We start from the raw sequence: 10438 nt of genomic DNA, 5'->3' as shown, positions 1-10438 counted from the left end.
GAATATCAGGGCAGCTCTTGATCTAGCTAAGAGTGTAAGGCTAAGCACCTGAGAAATGAGAATACTGGAGCACCATGGATCTCTAGGTGAAGTCAGAGGGAGTTCAGAAATCAAGAGAAATTGCTCACGGCATCACAGACAGAGCATGACAGTGTTGAAGTAAATGTGGATCTTTTCTGTGAACTGGAAGGAAAGGACAATCAAGGTTTGACAAGAACTGCTCAGCTGGTATTGTGAAATGACTTCCTGCAACCATATCTCCATTTTAGGGGCAGGCTTGTTTGTTTGTTGGTTTTTAATATGCTTCTGCCCATGAACTGAGTATTTATTGTGCTTTCTTGCATGTTTTTAAAAGGATATTCTGAAGAAGAGGACTGAAAAGAACCCATTTGACCTTCTTTTTCATAACTAAGGATATGGCTGCAACACTTAAAGCCAGAAGGAACAATTAGTTGTTACACAGCAAGTAGAACATTAATTTCAAGGCACACCTGCTACTACTGTTTTTAAACATTTTTAAATGTAATATAATTCTTTGCAATGAACATTATGACTTGGCACCTACACTTAGTTTCTTTTTATGTGGTCTAATGAAGTAAGTATGACTCTTGATGTCAACAAACTTTTATATTTAGGTTTTTCATAAAATTCTAGCTACAGCTGTATGCTTAGTCCTCATATAACTCTAACAGGAGCTGGGTGAAGAAAAATGCAAAAATAATACTAGCTCATAAGTTTCAAAATGTATTTATGCCTGTAAAAGGAAAGAGTAAGGCATCTTCTAAATCCTTTTCCCTTTTTTATTCCTTCCTCTATTTCCCCTTAATGATGACAAAATAAACCACAGCTTCTTCTCCTTTTAAGTAGTCTTGCTTAAGAACAATAAACTGAAAAATAAAATGGTTTATTTTTAAATTACCATTTTTAGATTTGAAAATTTTGGAGCACACTTTTGTCATGAACTCTACTCTGAAAAAGCAGTTCACGCACAACATTTTTTGGACCAGTTTCACTCCCTCAGACAGAGAAATTAGAAAACAGAGCAACACACACCCTTGTCACAATCTCAGTCAAATCACACAAATCTCATTTGATCCTTCAGATCTATGGCAAAACCATGAACTAAAGCACAGAATGTTTAAGTATAATAAAGTAACCTTTGAATTTATTTCAGTTTGTCTTTGGCACTTGCTTTCCAAAATTATTGTCTCTTGGTGAACTCCTTGGGCCAGTTGTGAATACTGAAGAAAGGGCTAAAAAGCCAAGCTCATGAGCTGCATAGTAAAGAACAATTAAGATATTGAATATAATAAATCGGGCTACAGGGGAGAATATAATGTTCCAAACATAATTCTTTTTTCTTTAAAACAAAAAGGGTGTGACACCAGTAGCCATAAAAATATTTACTGGATACGTACTTTACATTTTAACAGAAGAAACACTACAGGTTGAAGAAGGAAGTCTCTGTGAAGTTTCTGCTTTACTGTCATATGAAAAATACATGACCGTAGCTTTCTATATATATTATTTGGATGAACTACTATGGGGAAACAGATGAAACAAGCTATATATGCACCAGTGCATTGGCTCTGAGAGTACAGGCTTCATATATATATTGTCTTTGTTAGCTATGTCCTGCTTCAGGTCAAAGTCCTCTGTGCCAAGAAGTTCAGACTGTTTGTGTCAACAGTGATTTATACATGTGAGGTCTGAGCTGGGAGAAGTTCTCCACCTTGCCTATCTTCCTGAATCTCCAAATCTACCCGAACCAGAGTACAAGCGAGTGTACAGGCAATGTGGATAATCAATGAATAAGATACAGAGGCTAACCTCACTGTATAAAGCTATTTGCAGACAACTATAGTCATGATTTATCTGCATCTTTGATGACAAGAAAAGTGGTATTTTATTTCTCTGACTTTAGCAGGAATCAATTTGTGAGGCCCAATTTACCCTGAATATTCAGTTTTTGGTACATAAACAATTAAAATGATTCCCTTTCTCAATTACCGACCAGATTAGAAGTTAGTCCCCTTGTGCTGTTATTAGCACATTTGTCATTTTGATTTATGCTATTTTCTACTGTAGATAATTGTTAAAAAACTTTGATATAAGTAAATATTGAGCTGTGTTCTTGCTAAAAAATGAACAACCCATATCATCAGCAGAAAACTTTGTAGTGAATGTAAGAATCTTAATTTCAGAAATGCTCATCAATAATTTTTAATTATATTTCCTCTTGAAATGACATTAAATGAAAGAGGTGAGAGTGGCACTTAAAAATAGGTGTATTTTAGAAAAACAACCAAGTAAATAAGGACTGGTTTTTTATCCATAATGAGATATAACAAGTCAGAACATAACCACAGCATGAAGCAGAAGCAATAGCAGTACTCTGACTAAAACAGCACGATTTTCATGCATGACAGTTCTTTAGTAGCTGTAAGAGGTCTTAATGCCATCTATACATTAAACTAATTTCAGCAGTGTCCGTAAATAATGCCAATTTAACTCCAATCTGAGACAAAAGGTTTGTCTGTGTGAAAGAACTTTCTGTATAATTCACCTCATTTTGGTGGGGTTTTCTGTAAAAACACTATGAAACTGGGTGGAGGGGGAAGTCCCTTCAAAAAAAAGGAAGAAAAAAAACCCTTTGAAAATATTTACATAAATTAACTTTTAGAATGGAAATGGAATTTATCAACAGAAATGTGCAAGAATCTATAAAGGAAATGAAGTGGAAAAAGCAACCTACAGTGTCTGAAAACGGTATGTGACATATAAGGATTGATTTCTAATGCATATTATAACATTGGAATATAAATATACAGCATTATTTAAAAATACAAATAAAGGAATACATAAAATGCACATAATTAAAAAGGACCACAGGAATTAAAAAATCAGAAAATTAGGCCACAGTTACAAAAAATGACCAGCAATTTAGTGATTTTGTATATACGGCTTTCCTTAAAAGCATACGTTTTTTTCAAGGCCATCTGAATACTTACCATCTAAAAGATCAAGTTCCTGTAAAGCACTACAATAATTTGAACATTTTAGGAAAATGACAACAAACTCCCTTTTTGAAATATACTTATCAGAATGGGAAAGGAAGGCATTTGGTTCCTTAAAATACAATCGCAGTTATATGCCTACAAGAACAATAAGACAAAGGTACTAACCTCCCACCACAATTCAGGCCAAAGAACCAGGGCCAGGGAAGTTTTTACAAGATGATGATAACCTCTGCTAGGCAGGTCGGTAGCAATAAGAAAAAAAAATAGATATAGTGGATATAACATTGGCTTTATTGTCAATGAATGCTCATAATTTAGGTTTCTGTCCCTCTGAACTACAGATTTGTATATACACATTCTGATCTCAAAAATAATGAAATAATTTGTAATCACACTTTTGAGTGTAACGAGAAAAAAGGCATAAGCATATCAAAATAGAGAACTCATCAACATGCAAACCCCAAAGTAATTAAAACTGGGTGTAGAGCTCCTGATTTTAGAAGCTCACAAATATAAGGAAATCAGATATGAAAGATCTGAATTTTCTGTTTACTAAAACCAAATTTCTAGTTCTCATCATTTTAAACAAAAGCTAGCAACTGTTAGGCAAGTCTGATAAGTGGTACATACAGAGAACATTACAACAAGATGCCTGAATGTATGAACAGCCCAATTTATTTCAATATGTGGTTTTAGGCCAAGAAAAATTAATCCGAGTGATCCTGCTTACATTCTCCTTGTCTGCCATCCAAGATGCAACATCAGTAGCACAACTATGAGAATTCAGGCTTGGTGATAAACTGTTACTCTTGCTGGGATGTGGCTGTTTGCTGCCACATTTCAATGGGAAAAAGTCTACCCCAAACTTGAAGCGCTATGTTAAGGCTGAGACAAGCCAAGAGCACACCGGTAGCCTATGGAGAAGAATGCAATGTGAGAAATAAGGTATGGATTCTTCTTTATGCCATGATTTATTGTTAGGAAAATGAACCTCAAGAGATTTTGCCACCTGAGCCGGCTTAGAGAAGACAAATGAGGCCTGGAGTCACCACGAAAAAAGGGAAGGGTGTGCACGGGTAGGAGGAGGGAAGGAGATGGAGAGAAAATGAGGAAGGTGAGTACTTGGAGTAGTGATGCTAATTTAAGCCATATTTAACATCATCCCTAGTGAGAAGAAAGTTAAGGTGTGGAAGACATGGGGGGAAAAAGCTACCAAATGTTTTGCATTACTTTTCTTCAACCTTCCTGTTGTCTATCAGCCCCATTTCTGCAAAAAGCTAAGTCCTAGGATTCATAAGACTGACAAGGGGGCAGTTTCAGACACATGGAAACCTTTGGTCAACACATGGGCTGGAAAACCTCATCATCCAGACTCAACTGTTTTTTAATAGTGTGGGAGACTGTAGAATAAGATTTCTAAGACCATTTAAAAAAATTGTCTCGCATGCAGTATAGACTACTGCAAAAGTTGCCTATGTTAAAAGCTCCCTGAAAGCAAAATGAAGGACAAACATTTTTAGCCCAGTTGGCTTCTTCACATATGGCTGCTATTGTCCCACACCTGCTGCTGAAAACACGGCTTAAGTTAATACTACATATATGTGTCAAGCACGAATGCCAGCAAGATCCTGAAAATAATTACTTGTTCAAATGCTTGTATCCAAAGGAAATGGAGGCCCAAGAAGAAGGTAAGAACACACACCCACACAAAGAAAAACTCCTTGTTTGAGGAAATGACAGAACTGCATAAAAATTAAACTGAAACTTTCCCAGTCATAGCCTTTCTTGCTCTCTCTTATTCCCCTTTTTAACTAGGTTGCTAAACTTAACAACAGTTCATCTAGGGAAAAAAAAGGAACCCTCTATGTTGTAAAAAAAAGTTAGTATTTTGTTTCTTATTTAATTTTCTTTCTTTCTTTGAACACCACTGCCAACCTAGAAAGTCATTTGTATTTTTCACATCAACAATATTGGTTTTACAAACAAAAGTTAAAATCTGTAAGGTTTCATGTGATCCACTTGAAATGATTCTTAGCTTTGTTATACCACTGATAACATGTAATCATAATTGTAAAACAAACAGTTTTAATCTAAAACACTTAACAAAAACATAAATCATTCTATATATGAATGAAAAAGACAAACTTTATATTTGAAAAAAAAATTTCCTTCTCCAACTCTGTTTAGTCATCATTTCCTGAAATGGTCCTGGCCTGCCAGAAACTGAGGTTGATCAGGCACATAAAGAAGCAGACGAACCTTGGATAAGACTCAAGGAGTCTTTAACTCTCTATAAATGCCTGAGATTTAAAAATATATATGCAATCAGGGCACACTCTGATCTCAAGTAACCTTGGCGATTAAACAAATCACTGACCTCGACTCACAAATACCTCTGATCTCATAGAAGGATTCAAGCAGAATGTGCATAAATATTCTCACAGTCTTGAGTTTCAACAGATTCTTTTTAACCTTGAAATCGATAGTTTCATAATGAGTCATACGAATAATCTTACTGACTGTCATGCGACTACATAGGTAAGCAAATTTTGCTTATCGGGTTGTTGATTTGCATCAGTTATATACATCACGAGCAGAAAACAAAAGTAGTATTTTACTAGCTCTACATCAGTCGGCAAACACGACTTGTGACAACTTTTAAGAGCCATATTGTCCATAGATTTTAATTCTTCGCCCCCTGCTAGTCACTTCCATCAGTCTCGCACATCCTAAATTAAGAATTGTTTTCTTGCTCTCGAGTTAGCATTTTATTTTTAAAAAGAGACCGGAGAACAAGCAATCAAAGCAGTCTGCTTGGCTGAAGTTGCCGCAGCACAGCTGGTAGGAAGTTTAGTGTCACTTTTCTCGTGGAGATCTGTGAAGCAGAGTTAAGCACAAAAGTAATGCCTGTTCTGGCGCGTCGCTTATCACGCCAAGGGAGGTGTGAGGGAAGGTGAAGCGGAGGAGAAACCACCTCCTTCCCTCTCTCGCTCTCTCTCCAGCGCAGCGCTGGTCTCCGGGGGAGCGCCCACGGCCAGCAGCTCGCGGCGGGGCAGAGGGGGGCGGCTGAAGGGACCCCTCCGGCCGGGCGCCGGAATTAGCTCCCTGTGAACTTCACTGATGAGCTCCTGTAGCCCAGCGGAGCGGTCACACACCGGAGCGGGTGGAGGAGCGAGGAAAGGGCCGGGGCTAGCGAAGCCCGACCGTCTCCCTGCCTCCATTCCAGCGCGGCTCCCGGCCGCCCCCCGCGGGTTTCCCACGGCCGCCAAGCGGGAACGAGCACGGGGCAAGGCGCCCAGACCCGAGTAAGGGAAGGGGCTCGGCTTCTACGGGGCAGGCGGGCCGCGGAGGGCTGGTGGAGTCCGCCGGGCGGCGGGGGCGGCCGGGCAGGCGGAGGGACGGAGCGGGGATGCCCGCGGCCCTCCTGCCGCCGCCGGGCTGTGCGCGGGTGCCGCAGCCGTAGCCGTGCCTGCGGCAGGCGGCGGCCATCGCAGGCTCGCCGCCCCCGTGCGCCCCTCCGAGGACGGAGGGGTGGGGGCAGAGGAGGCGGAGGAAGCGGCGGCGGCGGCGCCAGGAACAGGGAGGCGGCGGCACGGCGAGGGAGGGAGCCAGAGCCGAAGCCGAGCCGGGCCCCGCGAAAGCAACAGCAGAGCCAGCTCCTCCTTCTCCTCCTCCTCGGTGAGTGCCGCTCCGCCACCCCCGGAGGCTGCTCCCCGCCGAGCCCAAGTGCCGGCGCAGGCCGGGCCGCGCCGCCGAGGTGCCCGGGAAGAGGCCCGCGCCGGGAGCGGGACGCCGCGGCCTCCGCTGGGTGAGCGTCCCCGGGGCAACGGGCGCACTGCGGCCCGGCTCCCCCCTCCCTTCACCGCTGGCCGCGGAGAGCTGGTGCGGTGGAGGGGAAGCCGGCGGATGGAGCCGGTGCGGTTCGCCGCTTGCCCGCCGCCCTCTTCCCGAGCTGCGGCCCCGGCCTCCGCTCCCTTTGTTTGCTGGGCTCCCCGAGCCCGCGGCGGTGCCAGGCCCTGCGGAGGCACCGGGGCCGCGGCGCGGCCTGCGAGGCGGGCGGGCGGGCGGGAAGAGCGCCGGGCCAGGGCCGGCGAGGCGCTGCCCAGCCCCCGCCGTGACAAGAGGGGGCCCAGGCCGGCCTCTCGTCTCCGCCAGTCGCGGCAGCGGGGCCCGCCGGGCTCCCCCCGCTCCTGCCCTGGGCCGCTGCCCGAATGCGCCCCGCGCCTACTGGTGCTATTATGGGGGACGGCGGAACTGGGCTGATTTCCCTTTATCCCGCCGTGAAACCCGCCTTCAGTTGAGTCTTGGGTATCCCCGTCTCCGGCGGGGCGGGTGTCCGGAGGTGCCGATTTGGGCAGCCGGTGCTGGGATTTGTGCGGTGGAGAAGCCCCGGGTAACAACCCGGGTGAAGTGAGGGTGCGCCAAGAGCTCCTGAAGGGGCGACCGAGAGAGGCTCCTTTCTGTGACAGGCAGCACTTAGGAACTTGACTTTAACAAAAAGAATTACCAAATCCGCAAACTTCACTCGCTTTCATTGTTCTTCGAGCTGCTTTTTATACTCTCTTTCCCTAATGATGCCACTTCTCTTAGAAAACAACTAGCCCATGCCAACCCGTTTGCTTAAGAAAAAAGCCTTTGCAAAGCAACGGGGTTTTGAGAGGTGCAAGAGGATGATGCTTCTGTGATGTGAGGTACTTCAGCTGTGTCTTTCTGACCTCTCTTTATTTTTGTCTTCCCATGTTTTCAAAATCATCTTAGTTTGGAACACAATTTTTTTTTTCCTGTGGAGTAGGTTACTGCGTTAAAGAAGTTGGTCACAGAATATGCTTTAGTCAGGGAAACTGACTTCCCCTTAAAAAATTCTTGTGCCCTTTCACTGTGAAGTCCCAACCCCTCTTTCCTGCAGGCCAGGAATGTTTATGCCATGTCCATCCTGTTAATACACCTGTAGTTAAAAAATGCCTATTGCAGGCCTCCTGTCTTGGAGAGTTGCTGTCTGCACAAGTACTCGAGGAATAATGCATCTGCATTTCTGCTCTGGGTGGAAAAAATAGAAATAGTTCTGTTTCTAGTTTTTGTTTGTGCTAATAGATACATCTTTGGACTGTAGAAAATATAGAATCTTTGGTGCAATTATGAAATAAATTACTTAGCTTGGCTGGAAGACTTTAAATCACTGGAGAATGTGCAGGTATTTTTTGAGTCTTCTGCAATAAGACAGTAGTCGTAACTCACAGTTTTATGTGTAACTTGGGAAAGACAATTTCAGCTTTTTCAAAATGCTTGTTTTTTTGAAGTGTTAAACAGTACTTGAATGGAGTCTTCACTTCCTATTTGATATTCCTTGGGTTTGTGGCATTGCACTGTGTTTGGAACTGAGCTTCTACTCAAAATAGTTTCACCTGTTGTATGCTTAATCAGGCATGTATTCCCTATATCCCAAGTTTTGAGATTTAAGTATTTTTTTTTTAAAGTTAAACTTTAGGAAATTAAGCCTTAATACTTAAAAGTATAAGTGATAACAGTGTAGTGTTATACAGACATATCTGCATTAGCTAGCTCCCTGGAAAGCTGCAAGGGTATGGAGTAGTTAGGGAGAAGCACTGTGTTGTTTCCAGGGGTTTCATGAGCATCACTTTGTTGCACCGCATGTATGCGGTATCAAAGTGTTTGCTTGGATTCAGGAGATGTGATGGATGATTCTAAGCTTCATAAAAACTTGACATACTGAAATCTAAAAAAAAGACATGTATTAACTTATATTATGCTGTTAACTTCTTTGATCCTAGATTGTGAAGTCAGTCAGTAACCTTGGGTTACTCTTGGAGAGGGATGGTTTGAAGAAATGGTAACTGGTCCTTATTGTTCTGTGAGTAGATTACAATTTCTGACTCTCCTTAGCACAGTGAATTGGTGAAGTGAGAGAGTGAACTCTTAACTAAAAGGTGTTCTCACAAAGCAAGTTAATTATTTCTGCTCTTTCTTATGAATTTTTTTATAGTCTTACAGTAATTTGAACATAAATATTTGCAAGACTTCGTTTAGTAGTGTTGCCCTGAGTTCACTCCATATTTGCTATGCTATTGTTGGCAAAACTGGGGCCATAGTCCAGGGTAATCCCTCACTCAAGTGCCTTATTTTCTCTTGCTTTACTGCCCTCTTGGGCCTACACAGCACCACTTTGGTACTGTTTGGGTAGTACAATGCAATAACAGAGAATAGATAGGAAGAAGGCTGTTCTCTGCTGGTGTGTGCCTCAGTGTTTAGTTGATAGGGCTTTAATGTGTGTTAGCAACAAATTAGAGAGGGTTACTCAAGCAGTTCTGATGCTCCAACGAAGAAAATAAAATACAAGCAGTATAAAAGGGAATGTAATGCAAATGCTAAAATATCTTGAGTATAAATTGGATAGGATTTGGATTGAAAAACAGAATAGAGATATCTATCTTATGCCACATAACTGTATATTTTGTACTGTAAAGTATTAAACTGAGAGAAAATACAGAACTTCGAGTTTACTCTTTTTTATGTTTTTTGTTTTTCAGAAGAGAAATAATTATATCTGTAATGTTCCTCATCCTTATGTTTATTCCAAAATTTGTTTTCATTCTGTTTTGTTGCATGCTTAATTTTCTGGACATAAATACCAGTCTTCAGAAGACAGTAGCTATACTTGATGCAAAGGTCCCAAGTTCTTACCAACTCTTTCCTGGTGCCTTCCAATAAATTTATAGTAATAGAGAAGGAAATATTCTTTTAAAAAAACCCCATTCTTAAAACTTGTTTTTGACAATTTCAGATGGCAAGTTATGTACAGCAGTATGTTTTTGTAGGAAAGAAGATGGATGTGCTTGTAATGGGATATTTATTGTCCAGGTTTAAAAAGCAGCTTCATACCACTCAAATATATTTTTGATACGGCAGAATATAAAGACTCATGGTACACAGTACATTCCTTCTTTTATTATTGTTTTTGCTTTTTCCTCTTGAAATAATTGATTTCTGAATTAAAACACTGTACTAGGCAAGTTGAATAAATTCCTGTGTTAAAAATAGTTACATTACTTTTGAAAGAAACATTTAGAAACTCATAGCTTTGGGGTTTTTTGTTGCAGACAGTTTTTTCCCACTGTAGCTGAATGATCTTAAGCTATTGAAACAAAAACCTGTCGCCTACTTCAGCCTCTCCTGGTGAATAAAATCAACCCCAAAAGAAACTGGCCTTTAATTATTGCCCTGGATGAAAATGGAAAGCTGACTGTATGTAAAGTGTTGACTGATACATCAAGGTTCTGGAAAAGGGTTCACAAACTTTGCTAGAGTCTACACAGACTGAATTTGAAAAGGCAACGTGAAGCAAAATCTGGCTCAGTCTACTTATTGTGAGAATTAAAATTTTCAGATCAAAGCATCAGAAA

At 41.6% G+C, this 10438-nt stretch overlaps 1 protein-coding gene across 11 annotated transcripts in view; it reads left to right on the top strand.

The window, feature by feature from the left end:
* The first annotated feature begins 6246 nt into the window (after positions 1-6246).
* SOCS6 (suppressor of cytokine signaling 6) overlaps positions 6247-10438 on the top strand; it is a 120836-nt gene continuing 116644 nt past the window's right edge. For 5 of the 11 annotated variants that reach the window (XR_004242395.1, XR_004242388.1, XR_004242392.1 and 2 more), the window contains exon 1: positions 6620-6698. The gene's annotated coding sequence lies outside the window, so the exon portion shown is untranslated. Of the gene's footprint in view, positions 6326-6614; positions 6699-6747; positions 6829-10438 lie in introns of those variants that run through there. The other 6 variants (XM_032121001.1, XM_032120983.1, XM_032121012.1 and 3 more) reach the window with 6 other exon arrangements.

This window comes from Corvus moneduloides, chromosome 1, assembly GCF_009650955.1.
Source record: "Corvus moneduloides isolate bCorMon1 chromosome 1, bCorMon1.pri, whole genome shotgun sequence".
In the NCBI taxonomy this organism is placed as follows: Eukaryota; Metazoa; Chordata; class Aves; order Passeriformes; family Corvidae; genus Corvus; species Corvus moneduloides.
This window is presented reverse-complemented; position numbering and strand designations above follow the sequence as displayed.